The 16,454-nt window shown below is 44.1% G+C and overlaps 21 non-coding genes across 21 annotated transcripts; all 21 read right to left on the bottom strand.

Moving 5' to 3' along the window:
- Positions 1-119: 119 nt before the first annotated feature.
- Positions 120-238, bottom strand: LOC123438670. The gene has a single exon (XR_006629801.1). It is a non-coding gene; the product is annotated as a 5S ribosomal RNA (ribosomal RNA).
- A 212-nt stretch (positions 239-450) lies between these two features.
- On the bottom strand, positions 451-569 carry LOC123434340. The gene has a single exon (XR_006625625.1). It is a non-coding gene; the product is annotated as a 5S ribosomal RNA (ribosomal RNA).
- A 184-nt stretch (positions 570-753) lies between these two features.
- Positions 754-872, bottom strand: LOC123434339. Its single transcript, XR_006625624.1, has one exon. It is a non-coding gene; the product is annotated as a 5S ribosomal RNA (ribosomal RNA).
- A 209-nt stretch (positions 873-1,081) lies between these two features.
- Positions 1,082-1,200, bottom strand: LOC123434338. Its single transcript, XR_006625623.1, has one exon. It is a non-coding gene; the product is annotated as a 5S ribosomal RNA (ribosomal RNA).
- A 197-nt stretch (positions 1,201-1,397) lies between these two features.
- On the bottom strand, positions 1,398-1,516 carry LOC123434337. The gene has a single exon (XR_006625622.1). It is a non-coding gene; the product is annotated as a 5S ribosomal RNA (ribosomal RNA).
- Positions 1,517-1,698: 182 nt separating this feature from the next.
- On the bottom strand, positions 1,699-1,817 carry LOC123436281. Its single transcript, XR_006627512.1, has one exon. It is a non-coding gene; the product is annotated as a 5S ribosomal RNA (ribosomal RNA).
- A 191-nt stretch (positions 1,818-2,008) lies between these two features.
- On the bottom strand, positions 2,009-2,127 carry LOC123436640. The gene has a single exon (XR_006627854.1). It is a non-coding gene; the product is annotated as a 5S ribosomal RNA (ribosomal RNA).
- A 293-nt stretch (positions 2,128-2,420) lies between these two features.
- Positions 2,421-2,539, bottom strand: LOC123435715. Its single transcript, XR_006626966.1, has one exon. It is a non-coding gene; the product is annotated as a 5S ribosomal RNA (ribosomal RNA).
- Positions 2,540-2,730: 191 nt separating this feature from the next.
- On the bottom strand, positions 2,731-2,849 carry LOC123434336. Its single transcript, XR_006625621.1, has one exon. It is a non-coding gene; the product is annotated as a 5S ribosomal RNA (ribosomal RNA).
- A 209-nt stretch (positions 2,850-3,058) lies between these two features.
- Positions 3,059-3,177, bottom strand: LOC123436661. Its single transcript, XR_006627874.1, has one exon. It is a non-coding gene; the product is annotated as a 5S ribosomal RNA (ribosomal RNA).
- Positions 3,178-3,371: 194 nt separating this feature from the next.
- LOC123438285 lies at positions 3,372-3,490 on the bottom strand. The gene has a single exon (XR_006629436.1). It is a non-coding gene; the product is annotated as a 5S ribosomal RNA (ribosomal RNA).
- A 212-nt stretch (positions 3,491-3,702) lies between these two features.
- Positions 3,703-3,821, bottom strand: LOC123432864. Its single transcript, XR_006624433.1, has one exon. It is a non-coding gene; the product is annotated as a 5S ribosomal RNA (ribosomal RNA).
- A 308-nt stretch (positions 3,822-4,129) lies between these two features.
- Positions 4,130-4,248, bottom strand: LOC123434335. The gene has a single exon (XR_006625620.1). It is a non-coding gene; the product is annotated as a 5S ribosomal RNA (ribosomal RNA).
- A 179-nt stretch (positions 4,249-4,427) lies between these two features.
- On the bottom strand, positions 4,428-4,546 carry LOC123434334. Its single transcript, XR_006625619.1, has one exon. It is a non-coding gene; the product is annotated as a 5S ribosomal RNA (ribosomal RNA).
- A 212-nt stretch (positions 4,547-4,758) lies between these two features.
- LOC123432546 lies at positions 4,759-4,877 on the bottom strand. Its single transcript, XR_006624123.1, has one exon. It is a non-coding gene; the product is annotated as a 5S ribosomal RNA (ribosomal RNA).
- A 1,097-nt stretch (positions 4,878-5,974) lies between these two features.
- Positions 5,975-6,093, bottom strand: LOC123437428. Its single transcript, XR_006628608.1, has one exon. It is a non-coding gene; the product is annotated as a 5S ribosomal RNA (ribosomal RNA).
- A 200-nt stretch (positions 6,094-6,293) lies between these two features.
- Positions 6,294-6,412, bottom strand: LOC123438082. The gene has a single exon (XR_006629243.1). It is a non-coding gene; the product is annotated as a 5S ribosomal RNA (ribosomal RNA).
- A 212-nt stretch (positions 6,413-6,624) lies between these two features.
- Positions 6,625-6,743, bottom strand: LOC123437074. The gene has a single exon (XR_006628276.1). It is a non-coding gene; the product is annotated as a 5S ribosomal RNA (ribosomal RNA).
- Positions 6,744-6,991: 248 nt separating this feature from the next.
- Positions 6,992-7,110, bottom strand: LOC123434332. Its single transcript, XR_006625617.1, has one exon. It is a non-coding gene; the product is annotated as a 5S ribosomal RNA (ribosomal RNA).
- Positions 7,111-7,295: 185 nt separating this feature from the next.
- On the bottom strand, positions 7,296-7,414 carry LOC123433371. Its single transcript, XR_006624887.1, has one exon. It is a non-coding gene; the product is annotated as a 5S ribosomal RNA (ribosomal RNA).
- Positions 7,415-16,227: 8,813 nt separating this feature from the next.
- On the bottom strand, positions 16,228-16,346 carry LOC123435410. The gene has a single exon (XR_006626663.1). It is a non-coding gene; the product is annotated as a 5S ribosomal RNA (ribosomal RNA).
- Positions 16,347-16,454: the final 108 nt, after the last annotated feature.

The following is a 16,454-nucleotide window of genomic DNA, read 5'->3' as shown; positions in this document are numbered from 1 at the left end:
GGGTGTCAAGCGCGGTGGGAAAAGTCACACAGTAATCGTCAAAAATAAGAAAATGAGGTCATATAGATCACGGTCCCGCGTCATCCTTGTCACGTGGCGCAAAAATATATTTAAAAAGGGGAATGCAACACGAGGACTTCCCAGGAGGTCACCCATCCTAGTACTACTCTCGCCCAAGCATGCTTAACTTCGAAGTTCTGATGGGATCCGGTGCTTTAGTGCTGGTATGATCGCATCCGACATGCAACTATCTATTTGTTCCTTATGCTTGCCCCTACTACTACTACTACTACTACTACTACTACTACTACTACTACTACTACTAGTCGTTGGGTGTCAAGCGCGGTGGGAAAAGTCACACAGTAATCGTCAAAAATAAGAAAATGAGGTCATATAGATCACGCTCCCGCGTCATCCTTGTCACGTGGCGCAAAAATATATTTAAAAATGGGAATGCAACACGAGGACTTCCCAGGAGGTCACCCATCCTAGTACTACTCTCGCCCAAGCACGCTTAACTTCGGAGTTCTGATGGGATCCGGTGCTTTAGTGCTGGTATGATCGCATCCGACATGCAACTATCTATTTGTTCCTTATGCTTGTCCTACTACTACTACTACTACTATTAGTCGTTGGGTGTCAAGCGCGGTCGGAAAAGTCACACAGTAATCGTCAAAAATAAGAAAATGAGGTCATATAGATCACGGTCCCGCGTCATCCTTGTCACGTGGCGCAAAAATATATTTAAAAAGGGGAATGCAACACGAGGACTTCCCAGGAGGTCACCCATCCTAGTACTACTCTCGCCCAAGCACGCTTAACTTCGGAGTTCTGATGGGATCCGGTGCTTTAGTGCTGGTATGATCGCATCCGACATGCAACTATCTATTTGTTCCTTATGCTTGCCCCTACTACTACTACTACTACTACTACTACTACTACTACTAATACTACTACTACTAGTCTTTGGGTGTCAAGCGCGGTGGGAAAAGTCACACAGTAATCGTCAAAAATATGAGGTCATATAGATCACGGTCCCGCGTCATCCTTGTCACGTGGCGCAAAAATATATTTAAAAAGGGGAATGCAACACGAGGACTTCCCAGGAGGTCACCCATCCTAGTACTACTCTCGCCCAAGCACGCTTAACTTCGGAGTTCTGATGGGATCCGGTGCTTTAGTGCTGGTATGATCGCATCCGACATGCAACTATCTATTTGTTCCTTATGCTTGCCCCTACTACTACTACTACTACAACTACTACTACTACTAGTCTTTGGGTGTCAAGCGCGGTGGGAAAAGTCACACAGTAATCGTCAAAAATAAGAAAATGAGGTCATATAGATCACGTTCCCGCGTCATCCTTGTCACGTGGCGCAAAAATATATTTAAAAAGGGGAATGCAACACGAGGACTTCCCAGGAGGTCACCCATCCTAGTACTACTCTCGCCCAAGCACGCTTAACTTCGGAGTTCTGATGGGATCCGGTGCTTTAGTGCTGGTATGATCGCATCCGACATGCAACTATCTATTTGTTCCTTATGCTTGCCCCTACTACTACTACTACTACTAGTCGTTGGGTGTCAAGCGCGGTGGGAAAAGTCACACAGTAATCGTCAAAAATAAGAAAATGGGGTCATATAGATCACGGTCCCGCGTCATCCTTGTCACGTGGCGCAAAAATATATTTAAAAAGGGGAATGCAACACGAGGACTTCCGAGGAGGTCACCCATCCTAGTACTACTCTCGCCCAAGCACGCTTAACTTCGGAGTTCTGATGGGATCCGGTGCTTTAGTGCTGGTATGATCGCATCCGACATGCAACTATCTATTTGTTCCTTATGCTTGCCCCTACTACTACTACTACTACTACTACTACTAGTCGTTGGGTGTCAAGCGCGGTAGGAAAAGTCACACAGTAATCGTCAAAAATAAGAAAATGAGGTCATATAGATCACGCTCCCGCGTCATCCTTGTCACGTGGCGCAAAAATATATTTAAAAAGGGGAATGCAACACGAGGACTTCCCAGGAGGTCACCCATCCTAGTACTACTCTCGCCCAAGCACGCTTAACTTCGGAGTTCTAATGGGATCCGGTGATTTAGTGCTGGTATGATCGCATCCGACATGCAACTATCTATTTGTTCCTTATGCTTGCCCCTACTACTACTACTACTACTACTACTACTACTACTACTACTACTACTACTACTACTACTACTACTACTACTACTACTACTACTACTACTACTACTACTACTACTACTACTACTACTACTACTACTACTACTAGTCGTTGGGTATCAAGCGCGGTGGGAAAAGTCACACAGTAATCGTCAAAAATAAGAAAATGAGGTCATATAGATCACGCTCCCGCGTCATCTTTGTCACGTGGCGCAAAAATATATTTAAAAAGGGGAATGCAACACGAGGACTTCCCAGGAGGTCACCCATCCTAGTACTACTCTCGCCCAAGCACGCTTAACTTCGGAGTTCTCATGGGATCCGGTGCTTTAGTGCTGGTATGATCGCATCCGACATGCAACTATCTATTTGTTCCTTATGCTTGCCCCTACTACTACTACTACTGCTACTACTACTAGTCGTTGGGTGTCAAGCGCGGTGGGAAAAGTCACACAGTAATCGTCAAAAATAAGAAAATGAGGTCATATAGATCACGCTCCTGCGTCATCCTTGTCACGTGGCGCAAAAATATATTTAAAAAGGGGAATGCAACACGAGGACTTCCCAGGAGGTCACCCATCCTAGTACTACTCTCGCCCAAGCACGCTTAACTTCGGAGTTCTGATGGGATCCGGTGCTTTAGTGCTGGTATGATCGCATCCGACATGCAACTATCTATTTGTTCCTTATGCTTGCCCCTACTACTACTACTAATACTACTACTACTACTACTACTACTACTACTAGTCGTTGGGTGTCAAGCGCGGTGGGAAAAGTCACACAGTAATCGTCAAAAATAAGAAAATGAGGTCATATAGATCACGCTCCCGCGTCATCCTTGTCACGTGGCGCAAAAATATATTTAAAAAGGGGAATGCAACACGAGGACTTCCCAGGAGGTCACCCATCATAGTACTACTCTCGCCCAAGCACTCTTAACTTCGAAGTTCTGATGGGATCCGGTGCTTTAGTGCTGGTATGATCGCATCCGACATGCAACTATCTATTTGTTCCTTATGCTTGCCCCTACTACTACTACTACTACTGCTACTACTACTAGTCGTTGGGTGTCAAGCGCGGTGGGAAAAGTCACACAGTAATCGTCAAAAATAAGAAAATGAGGTCATATAGATCACGCTCCCGCGTCATCCTTGTCACGTGGCGCAAAAATATATTTAAAAAGGGGAATGCAACACGAGGACTTCCCAGGAGGTCACCTGTCCTAGTACTACTCTCGCCCAAGCACGCTTAACTTCGGAGTTCTGATGGGATCCGGTGCTTTAGTGCTGGTATGATCGCATTCGACATGCAACTATCTATTTGTTCCTTATGCTTGCCCCTACTACTACTACTACTACTACTACTACCACTACTACTACTACTACTACTAGTCGTTGGGTGTCAAGCGCGGTGGGAAAAGTCACACAGTAATCGTCAAAAATAAGAAAATGAGGTCATATAGATCACGCTCCCGCGTCATCCTTGTCACGTGGCGCAAAAATATATTTAAAAAGGGGAATGCAACACGAGGACTTCCCAGGAGGTCACCCATCCTAGTACTACTCTCGCCCAAGCACGCTTAACTTTGGAGTTCTCATGGGATCGGGTGCTTTAATGCTGGTATGATCGCATCCGACATGCAACTATCTATTTGTTCCTTATGCATGCCCCTACTACTACTACTACTACTACTACTACTACTACTACTACTACTACTACTCCTACTACTACTACTACTACTACTACTACTACTACTACTACTACTACTCCTACTACTACTACTACTACTACTACTACTACTACTAGTACTACTACTAGTCGTTGGGTGTCCAGCGCGGTGGGAAAAGTCACACAGTAATCGTCAAAAATAAGAAAATGAGGTCATATAGATCACGGTCCCGCGTCATCCTTGTCACGTGGCGCAAAAATATATTTAAAAAGGGGAATGCAACACGAGGACTTCCCAGGAGGTCACCCATCCTAGTACTACTCTCGCCCAAGCACGCTTAACTTCGGAGTTCTGATGGGATCCGGTGCTTTAGTGCTGGTATGATCGCATCCGACATGCAACTATCTATTTGTTTCTTATGCTTGCCCCTACTACTACTACTACTAGTCGTTGGGTGTCAAGCGCGGTAGGAAAAGTCACACAGTAATCGTCAAAAATAAGAAAATGAGGTCATATAGATCACGCTCCCGCGTCATCCTTGTCACGTGGCGCAAAAATATATTTAAAAAGGGGAATGCAACACGAGGACTTCCCAGGAGGTCACCCATCCTAGTACTACTCTCGCCCAAGCACGCTTAACTTCGGAGTTCTGATGGGATCCGGTGCTTTAGTGCTGGTATGATCGCATCCGACATGCAACTATCTATTTGTTCCTTATGCTTGCCCCTACTACTACTACTACTACTACTACTACTACTACTACTACTACTACTACTAGTCGTTGGGTGTCAAGCGCGGTAGGAAAAGTCACACAGTAATCGTCAAAAATAAGAAAATGAGGTCATATAGATCACGCTCCCGCGTCATCCTTGTCACGTGGCGCAAAAATATATTTAAAAAGGGGAATGCAACACGAGGACTTCCCAGGAGGTCACCCATCCTAGTACTACTCTCGCCCAAGCACGCTTAACTTCAGAGTTCTGATGGAATCCGGTGCTTTAGTGGTGGTATGATCGCATCCGACATGCAACTATCTATTTGTTCCTTATGCTTGCCCCTACTACTACTACTACTACTACTACTACTACTACTACTACTACTACTACTACTACTACTACTACTACTACTACTACTACTACTACTACTACTACTACTACTACTACTACTACTACTACTACTACTACTACTACTACTACTACTACTACTACTACTACTACTACTACTACTACTACTACTACTACTACTACTACTACTACTACTACTACTACTACTACTACTACTACTACTACTACTACTACTACTACTACTACTACTACTACTACTACTACTACTACTACTACTACTACTACTACTACTACTACTACTACTACTACTACTACTACTACTACTACTACTACTACTACTACTACTACTACTACTACTACTACTACTACTACTACTACTACTACTACTACTACTACTACTACTACTACTACTACTACTACTACTACTACTACTACTACTACTACTACTACTACTACTACTACTACTACTACTACTACTACTACTACTACTACTACTACTACTACTACTACTACTACTACTACTACTACTACTACTACTACTACTACTACTACTACTACTACTACTACTACTACTACTACTACTACTACTACTACTACTACTACTACTACTACTACTACTACTACTACTACTACTACTACTACTACTACTACTACTACTACTACTACTACTACTACTACTACTACTACTACTACTACTACTACTACTACTACTACTACTACTACTACTACTACTACTACTACTACTACTACTACTACTACTACTACTACTACTACTACTACTACTACTACTACTACTACTACTACTACTACTACTACTACTACTACTACTACTACTACTACTACTACTACTACTACTACTACTACTACTACTACTACTACTACTACTACTACTACTACTACTACTACTACTACTACTACTACTACTACTAGTCGTTGGGTGTCAAGCGCGGTGGGAAAAGTCACACAGTAATCGTCAAAAATAAGAAAATGAGGTCATATAGATCACGCTCCCGCGTCATCCTTGTCACGTGGCGCAAAAATATATTTAAAAAGGGGAATGCAACACGAGGACTTCCCAGGAGGTCACCCATCCTAATACTACTCTCGCCCAAGCACGCTTAACTTCGGAGTTCTGATGGGATCCGGTGCTTTTGTGCTGGTATGATCGCATCCGACATGCAACTATCTATTTGTTCCTTATGCTTGCCCCTACTACTACTACTACTACTACTACTGCTACTACTACTAGTCGTTGGGTGTCCAGCGCGGTGGGAAAAGTCACACAGTAATCGTCAAAAATAAGAAAATGAGGTCATATAGATCACGCTCCCGCGTCATCCTTGTCACGTGGCGCAAAAATATATTTAAAAAGGGGAATGCAACACGAGGACTTCCCAGGAGGTCACCCATCCTAGTACTACTCTCGCCCAAGCACGCTTAACTTCGGAGTTCTGATGCGATCCAGTGCTTTAGTGCTGGTATGATCGCATCCGACATGCAACTATCTATTTGTTCCTTATGCTTGCCCCTACTACTACTACTACTACTACTACTACTACTACTACTGCTACTACTACTAGTCGTTGGGTGTCAAGCGCGGTGGGAAAAGTCACACAGTAATCGTCAAAAATAAGAAAATGAGGTCATATAGATCACGCTCCCGCGTCATCCTTGTCACGTGGCGCAAAAATATATTTAAAAAGGGGAATGCAACACGAGGACTTCCCAGGAGGTCACCTATCCTAGTACTACTCTCGCCCAAGCACGCTTAACTTCGGAGTTCTGATGGGATCCGGTGCTTTAGTGCTGGTATGATCGCATCCGACATGCAACTATCTATTTGTTCCTTATGCTTGCCCCTACTACTACTACTACTACTACTACTACTACTACTACTACTACTACTACTACTACTACTACTACCACTACTACTACTACTACTACTAGTCGTTGGGTGTCAAGCGCGGTGGGAAAAGTCACACAGTAATCGTCAAAAATAAGAAAATGAGGTCATATAGATCACGGTCCCGCGTCATCCTTGTCACGTGGCGCAAAAATATATTTAAAAAGGGGAATGCAACACGAGGACTTCCCAGGAGGTCACCCATCCTAGTACTACTCTCGCCCAAGCACGCTTAACTTCGGAGTTCTGATGGGATCCGGTGCTTTAGTGCTGGTATGATCGCATCCGACATGCAACTATCTATTTGTTCCTTATGCTTGCCCCTACTACTACTACTACTACTATTAGTCGTTGGGTGTCAAGCGCGGTCGGAAAAGTCACACAGTAATCGTCAAAAATAAGAAAATGAGGTCATATAGATCACGGTCCCGCGTCATCCTTGTCACGTGGCGCAAAAATATATTTAAAAAGGGAAATGCAACACGAGGACTTCCTAGGAGGTCACCCATCCTAGTACTACTCTCGCCCAAGCACGCTTAACTTCGGCGTTCTGATGGGATCCGGTGCTTTAGTGCTGGTATGATTGTTGGAAATATGCCCTAGAGGCAATAATAAATTAGTTATTATTATATTTCTTAGTTCATGATAAATCGTTTATTATCCATGCTATAATTGTGTTGATTGGAAACACAATACTTGTGTGGATACATAGACAAAACACTGTCCCTAGTAAGCCTCTAGTTGACTAGCTCGTTGATCAAAGATGGTCAAGGTTTCCTGGCCATAGGCAAGTGTTGTCACTTGATAACGGGATCACATCATTAGGAGAATCATGTGATGGACTAGACCCAAACTAATAGACGTAGCATGTTGATCGTGTCATTTTGTTGCTACTGTTTTCTGCGTGTCAAGTATTTATTCCTATGACCATGAGATCATATAACTCACTGACACCGGAGGAATACTTTGTGTGTATCAAACGTCGCAACGTAACTGGGTGACTATAAAGATGCTCTACAGGTATCTCCGAAGGTGTTAGTTGAGTTAGTATGGATCAAGACTGGGATTTGTCACTCCGTGTGACGGAGAGGTATCTCGGGGCCCACTCGGTAATACAACATCACACACAAGCCTTGCAAGCAATGTAACTTAATGTAAGTTGCGGGATCTTGTATTACGGAACGAGTAAAGAGACTTGCCAGTAAACGAGATTGAAATAGGTATACGGATACTGACGATCGAATCTCGGGCAAGTAACATACCGAAGGACAAAGGGAATGACATACGGGATTATATGAATCCTTGGCACTGAGGTTCAAACGATAAGATCTTCGTAGAATATGTAGGATCCAATATGGGCATCCAGGTCCCGCTATTGGATATTGACCGAGGAGTCTCTCGGGTCATGTCTACATAGTTCTCGAACCCGCAGGGTCTGCACACTTAAGGTTCGACGTTGTTTTATGCGTATTTGAGTTATATGGTTGGTTACCGAATGTTGTTCGGAGTCCCGGATGAGAACACGGACGTCACGAGGGTTTCCGGAATGGTCCGGAAACGAAGATTGATATATAGGATGACCTCATTTGGTTACCGGAAGGTTTTCGTGCATTACCGGAAAAGTTTCGGGCTCATCGGTAGTGTACCGGGAGTGCCGGGAGGGGTGCCGGGGACCATCGGGAGTGGTGTCACGCCCCAAGGGGTCTCATGGGCTATGGGAAGAGATAATACAGCCCCTAGTGGGCTGGAATAAGTTCCCACTAAGGCCCATAAGGTTTGAGAAGGAAAAAACACAAGGTGGAAAGAGTTTCCAAGTGGGAAGGTGGAATCCTACTCCAAGTAGGATTGGAGTAGGACTCCTCCACCTCCAATTTCGGCCAACCCTTGAGGGTTTGAGGCTGCCTCCTCCCCTCCCTCCCACCTATATATACGGAGGTTTTAGGGCTGATTTGAGACGATTTTTCTCACGGCTGCCCGACCACATACCTCCATAGTTTTTCCTCTAGATCGCGTTTCTGCGGAGCTCGGGCGGAGCCCTGCTGAGACAAGATCATCACCAACCTCCGGAGCGCCGTCACGCTGCCGGAGAACTCTTCTACCTCTCCGTCTCTCTTGCTGGATCAAGAAGGCCGAGATCATCGTCGAGTTGTACGTGTGCTGAACGCGGAGGTGCCGTCCGTTCGGTACTAGATCGTGGGACTGATCGCGGGATTGTTCGCGGGGCGGATCGAGGGACGTGAGGACGTTCCACTACATCAACCGCGTTCACTAACGCTTCTGCTGTACGATCTACAAGGGTACGTAGATCACTCATCCCCTCTCGTAGATGGACATCACCATGATAGGTCTTCGTGCGCGTAGGAATTTTTTTGTTTCCCTTGCGACGTTCCCCATCAGTGGCATCATGAGCTAGGTTCATGCGTAGATGTCTTCTCGAGTAGAACACAAAAGGTTTTGTGGACGGTGATGTGCGTTTTGCTGCCCTCCTTAGTCTTTTCTAATTCCGCGGTATTGTTGGATTGAAGCGGCTTGGACCGACATTACTCGTACGCTTACGAGAGACTGGTTTCATCGTTACGAGTAACCCCCTTTGCTCAAAGATGACTGGCAAGTGACGGTTTCTCCAACTTTAGTTGAATCGGATTTGACCGAGGAGGTCCTTGGATGAGGTTAAATAGCAATTCATATATCTCCGTTGTGGTGTTTGCGTAAGTAAGATGCGATCCTACTAGATACCCTTGGTCACCACGTAAAACATGCAACAACAAAATTAGAGGACGTCTAACTTGTTTTTGCAGGGTATGATTGTGATGTGATATGGCCAATGATGTGATGTGATATATTGGATGTATGAGATGATCATGTTGTAATAGAAATATCGACTTGCACGTCGATGGTACGGCAACCGGCAGGAGCCATAGGGTTGTCTTTATACTAACATATGTGCTTGCAGATGCGTTTACTATTTTGCTAGGATGTAGCTTTAGTAGTAATAGCATAAGTAGCACGACAACCCCGATGGCAACACGTTGATGGATGATCATGGTGTGGCGCCGGTGACAAGAAAGGTCGTGCCGGTGCTTTGGTGATGGAGATCAAGAAGCACGTGATGATGGCCATATCATGTCACTTGTGAATTGCATGTGATGTTAATCCTTTTATGCACCTTATTTTGCTTAGAACGACGGTAGCATTATGAGGTGATCTCTCACTAAAATTTCAAGACGAAATTGTGTTCTCCCCGACTGTGCACCGTTGCGACAGTTCTTCGTTTCGAGACACCACGTGATGATCGGGTGTGATAGACTCAACGTTCACATACAACGGGTGCAAAACAGTTGCACACGCGGAACACTCGGGTTAAGCTTGACGAGCCTAGCATGTGCAGACATGGCCTCGGAACACATGAGACCGAAAGGTCGAGCATGAATCGTATAGTTGATATGATTAGCATAGGGATGCTTACCACTGAAACTATTCTCGACTCACGTGATGATCGGACTTGAGATAGCGGATTTGGATCGTGTACCACTCAAATGACTAGAGAGATGTACTTTTTGAGTGGGAGTTCTTGAGTAATATGATTAATTGAACTAATTGTCATGAACATAGTCTAATGGTCTTTGCGAACTACGATGTAGCTTGCGCTATAGCTCTACTGTTTTTACATGTTCCTAGAGAAAATTTAGTTGAAAATTGATAGTAGCAACCTTTGCAGACCGAGTCTGTAAAACCGAGGATTGTCCTCGTTGCTACGCAGAAGGCTTATGTCCTTAATGCACCACTCGATGTGCTGCACCTCGAGCGTCGTCTGTGGATGCTATGAACATCCGACATACACGTTACTGATGACTACACGATAGTTCAGTGCAAGATACTTGATGGCTTAGAAGCAAGGCGCCGAAAACGTTGTAAAACGTCACGGAACATAAGTGATGTTCTAAAGAGATGAAATTGTGATTTCACGCTTGTGCCCTTGTTGAGAGGTACGAGACCTCCGACGAGATTCTTTGTCCACAAAGTAAAGGAGAAAGGCTCAATCGTTGAGCGTGTGCTCAGATTGTCTGAGTGCGACAATCGCTTGAATCAAGTGGGAGTTAATCTTCCAGATGAGATAGTGATAGTTCTCCAAAGTCACTGCCACCAAGCTGTGAGAGCTTAGTGATGAACTATAACATATCAAGGATAGAAACAATGATCCTTGAGCGATTCGCGATGTTTGACACTGCGAAAGTAGAAATCAAGAAGGAGCGTCAATAGTTGATGGTTTGTAAAACCACTAAGTTTCGAGAAAGGCAAGGGCTAGATGGGATACTTCGTGAAACGGCAAAACAGTTGTTGCACTAATGAAGAGACCCAAGATTAAACCCAAACCCGAGACTAAGTGCTTCTGTAATGAGGGGAACAGTCACTGAGGCGGAGCAACTCTAGATACTTGGTAGATAAGAAGGCTGGCAAAAGTCGAAAGAAGTGTATTTGATATGCATGATGTTGATGTGTACTTTACTAGTACTCCTAGTAGCATGAGGGTATTGGATACCGGTTCGGTTGCTAAGTGATTAGTAACACGAAATGAAAGCTACGGCATAAACGGAGACTAGCTAAAGGCGAGGTGACGATACGTGTTGGAAGTGTTTCCAAGGTTGATATGATCAAACGTCGCACGCTCCCTCTACCATCCGGATTGGTATTAAACCTAAATAATTGTTATTTGGTGCTTGCGTTAAGCATGAACATGATTGGATCGTGTTTATTGCGATACGATTATTCATTTAAAGAGAATAATGGTTACTCTGTTTTCTTGAATGATCACCTTCAATGGTTTATTGAATCTCAATCGTAGTGTTACACATGTTCATGATAATGGTGCCAAAAGATACAGTTGATGATGATAGTACCACTTACTTGTGGCATTGCCGCTTGAGTCATGTTAGTATAAATTGCATGAAGAGGCTCCATGCTGATGGATCTTTGTACTCACCTGATTTCGAATCACTAGTGACATGCAAATCATACCACATGAGCAAGGCCTTGTTTTCATTGAGATGAAATAAGATAGTAACTTGTTGGAAGTGATACATTTTGATGTATGCAGTCCAATGGGTGCTGAGGCACGCAGTGGATATCATTATGTTCTTACTTCACTGACGATTTGAGTAGATACTAGAGTATTTACTTAATGAATCACAAGTCTGAAATATTGAAAAGTTCAATTCTGTTTCGGAGTGAAGTTCGTCGTAACAAGAGGATAAACTGTCTACGATATGATCATAGAAATGAATATCTGAGTTACGAGTTTTGGTACGCAGTTAAGACAATGTGGAAATTGTTTCGCAGTTCATGCCACCTGGAACATCATAGTGTGATGATGTGTCTGAACGTCATAGCCACGCACTATTTGGTATGGTGCATACTATGATGTCTCTTATCGAATTACCACTATCGTTTATGGGTTATGCATTAGAGACAACCGCACTCACTTTAAATAGGGCACCGCGTATTTCCGTTGAGATGACACAGTATAGACTGAGGTTTAGAGAAATCTAAACTGTCGTTTCTTGAAAGTTTGGGGCTTCGACACTTATGTGAAAAAGTTTCTGTCTGATAAGCTCGAACCCAAAGCGGATAAATGCATCTTCATAGGATATCCAAAACAGTTGGGTACATCTCCTATCTCAGATCCGAAAGCAAAGTGTTTGTTTCTAGAAACGGATCCTTTCTCGAGGAAAGGTTTCTCTCGAAAGAATTGAGTGGGAGGGTAGTAGAACTTGATGAGGTTATTGAACCATCACTTCAACCAGTGTGTAGCAGGGCGTAGGAAGTGGTTCATGTGGCGCCTACACCAATTGAAGTGGAAGCTGATGATGGTGATCATTGAGCTTCGAATCAAGTTACTACAAACCTCATAGGTCGACAAGGTCGCGTACTGCTGCAGAGTAGTACGGTAACCCTGTCTTGGAGGTCATGTTGTTGAGCAACAGTGAACCTACGAGTTATGGAGAAAGCGATGGTGGGCCCAGATTCCGACAAATGGCTAGAAGCCATGAAATCCGAGAGAGGATCCATGTATGAAAACAGAGTGTAGACTTTGGAAGAACTACTTGACGGTCATAAGACTATTGAGTAGAGATGGATCTTTAAAAGGAAGACAGACGATGATGGTGATTAGTCACTATTAAGAAAAGCTCGACTTGTCGCAAAGATGTTTCCGACAAGATCAAACAGTTGACTATGATGAGACTTTCTCACTCGTAGCGATGCTAAAAGTCTGTTAGAATTATGTTAGTAGTTGCTGCATTATTTATGAAATATTGCACGTAGGATGTCAAAACATTGTTTCCTCGACGGTTTCCTTGAGCAAACATTGTATATGATACAACCAGGAGGTTTTGTCGATCCTAAGGATACTAACAAGTATGCAAACTCCAGCAATCCTTCAATGGACTGGTGCAAGCATCTCGGAGTTGGAATATACACTTTGATGAGATGATCAAGGATTTTGGGTTTGTACAAAGTTTATGAGAAACTTGTATTTCCAAAGAAGTGAGTGGGAGCACTATAGAATTTCTGATAAGTATATGTGGTTGACATATTGTGGATCAGAAGTAATGTAGAATTTCTGTAAAGCATACAAGGTTGTTTGAAAGGAGTTTTTCAAAGGAATACCTGGATTGAGCTACTTGAACGTTGAGCATCAAAGATCTATGGAGATAGATCGAAAGCGCTTAATGGAAGTTTCAACAAGATACGTGCCTTGACAAGTTCTTGAAAGAGTTCAAAATAGACTAGCAAAGAAAGAGTTCTTGGTTGCGTTGTGAGGTGTGAATTTGAGTAAGACTCAAAACCCGACCACGGCAGAATAAAAGAGAATAGACGAAGGTCGTCTTCTATGCCTTAGCCGTAGAATCTAAAGTATGCCATGCTGTGTACCGCACCTGAAGTGTGCCTTGACTCAAAGTATGTTGAGAGGTACAGAGAGTGATCCATGATTGAATCACTAGCAGCGGTCGAAATTTATCCTTAGTAACTAATGGACTAAGGAATTTTTTCTCGATCATGGAGGTGGTTAAAGAGTTTGTCGTAAAGGGTTACGTCGATGCAAGCTTTGACACTAATCCGAATAACTATGAGTAGTGAAACGGATTCATATAATAGAGTAGATACTTGGAGCATTTCCGAATAGCACGTAGTAGCAGCATCTATAAGATGACATAAAGATTCGTAAAGAACACACGGATCTGAAAGTTTCAGAACCGTTGACTAAAACCTCTCTCACGAGCAAGACGTGATCAGACCCCATAACTATATGGGTGTTGGATTCGTTGGAATCACATGGTGATGTGAACTAGATTATTGACTCTAGTGCAAGTGGGAGACTGTTGGAAATATGCCCTAGAGGCAATAATAAATTAGTTATTATTATATTTCTTAGTTCATGATAAATCGTTTATTATCCATGCTATAATTGTGTTGATTGGAAACACAATACTTGTGTGGATACATAGACAAAACACTGTCCCTAGTAAGCCTCTAGTTGACTAGCTCGTTGATCAAAGATGGTCAAGGTTTCCTGGCCATAGGCAAGTGTTGTCACTTGATAACGGGATCACATCATTAGGAGAATCATGTGATGGACTAGACCCAAACTAATAGACGTAGCATGTTGATCGTGTCATTTTGTTGCTACTGTTTTCTGAGTGTCAAGTATTTATTCCTATGACCATGAGATCATATAACTCACTGACACCGGAGGAATACTTTGTGTGTATCAAACGTCGCAACGTAACTGGGTGACTATAAAGATGCTCTACAGGTATCTCCGAAGGTGTTAGTTGAGTTAGTATGGATCAAGACTGGGATTTGTCACTCCGTGTGACGGAGAGGTATCTCGGGGCCCACTCGGTAATACAACATCACACACAAGCCTTGCAAGCAATGTAACTTAATGTAAGTTGCGGGATCTTGTATTACGGAACGAGTAAAGAGACTTGCCAGTAAACGAGATTGAAATAGGTATACGGATACTGACGATCGAATCTCGGGCAAGTAACATACCGAAGGACAAAGGGAATGACATACGGGATTATATGAATCCTTGGCACTGAGGTTCAAACGATAAGATCTTCGTAGAATATGTAGGATCCAATATGGGCATCCAGGTCCCGCTATTGGATATTGACCGAGGAGTCTCTCGGGTCATGTCTACATAGTTCTCGAACCCGCAGGGTCTGCACACTTAAGGTTCGACGTTGTTTTATGCGTATTTGAGTTATATGGTTGGTTACCGAATGTTGTTCGGAGTCCCGGATGAGATCACGGACGTCACGAGGGTTTCCGGAATGGTCCGGAAACGAAGATTGATATATAGGATGACCTCATTTGGTTACCGGAAGGTTTTCGTGCATTACCGGAAAAGTTTCGGGCTCATCGGTAGTGTACCGGGAGTGCCGGGAGGGGTGCCGGGGACCATCGGGAGGGGTGTCACGCCCCAAGGGGTCTCATGGGCTATGGGAAGAGATAATACAGCCCCTAGTGGGCTGGAATAAGTTCCCACTAAGGCCCATAAGGTTTGAGAAGGAAAAAACACAAGGTGGAAAGAGTTTCCAAGTGGGAAGGTGGAATCCTACTCCAAGTAGGATTGGAGTAGGACTCCTCCACCTCCAATTTCGGCCAACCCTTGAGGGTTTGAGGCTGCCTCCTCCCCTCCCTCCCACCTATATATACGGAGGTTTTAGGGCTGATTTGAGACGATTTTTCTCACGGCTGCCCGACCACATACCTCCATAGTTTTTCCTCTAGATCGCGTTTCTGCGGAGCTCAGGCGGAGCCCTGCTGAGACAAGATCATCACCAACCTCCGGAGCGCCGTCACGCTACCGGAGAACTCTTCTACCTCTCCGTCTCTCTTGCTGGATCAAGAAGGCCGAGATCATCGTCGAGTTGTACGTGTGCTGAACGCGGAGGTGCCGTCCGTTCGGTACTAGATCGTGGGACTGATCGCGGGATTGTTCGCGGGGCGGATCGAGGGACGTGAGGACGTTCCACTACATCAACCGCGTTCACTAACGCTTCTGCTGTACGATCTACAAGGGTACGTAGATCACTCATCCCCTCTCGTAGATGGACATCACCATGATAGGTCTTTGTGCGCGTAGGAAATTTTTTGTTTCCCTTGCGACGTTCCCCAACAATGATCGCATCCGACATGCAACTATCTATTTGTTCCTTATGCTTGCCCCTACTACTACTACTACTACTACTACTACTACTACTACTACTAGTCTTTGGGTGTCAAGCGCGGTGGGAAAAGTCACACAGTAATCGTCAAAAATAAGAAAATGAGGTCATATAGATCACGTTCCCGCGTCATCCTTGTCACGTGGCGCAAAAATATATTTAAAAAGGGAAATGCAACACGAGGACTTCCCAGGAGGTCACCCATCCTAGTACTACTCTCGCCCAAGCACGCTTAACTTCGGAGTTCTGATGGGATCCGGTGCTTTAGTGCTGGTATGATCGCATCCGACATGCAACTATCTATTTGTTCCTTATGCTTGCCCCTACTACTACTACTACTACTAGTCGTTGGGTGTCAAGCGCGGTGGGAAAAGTCACACAGTAATCGTCAAAAA

Source organism: Hordeum vulgare, chromosome 2H (genome assembly GCF_904849725.1).
Source record: "Hordeum vulgare subsp. vulgare chromosome 2H, MorexV3_pseudomolecules_assembly, whole genome shotgun sequence".
In the NCBI taxonomy this organism is placed as follows: Eukaryota; Viridiplantae; Streptophyta; class Magnoliopsida; order Poales; family Poaceae; genus Hordeum; species Hordeum vulgare.
Note: the sequence above shows the minus strand (reverse complement) of the source record. Positions and strands in the feature narration are given on the sequence as shown.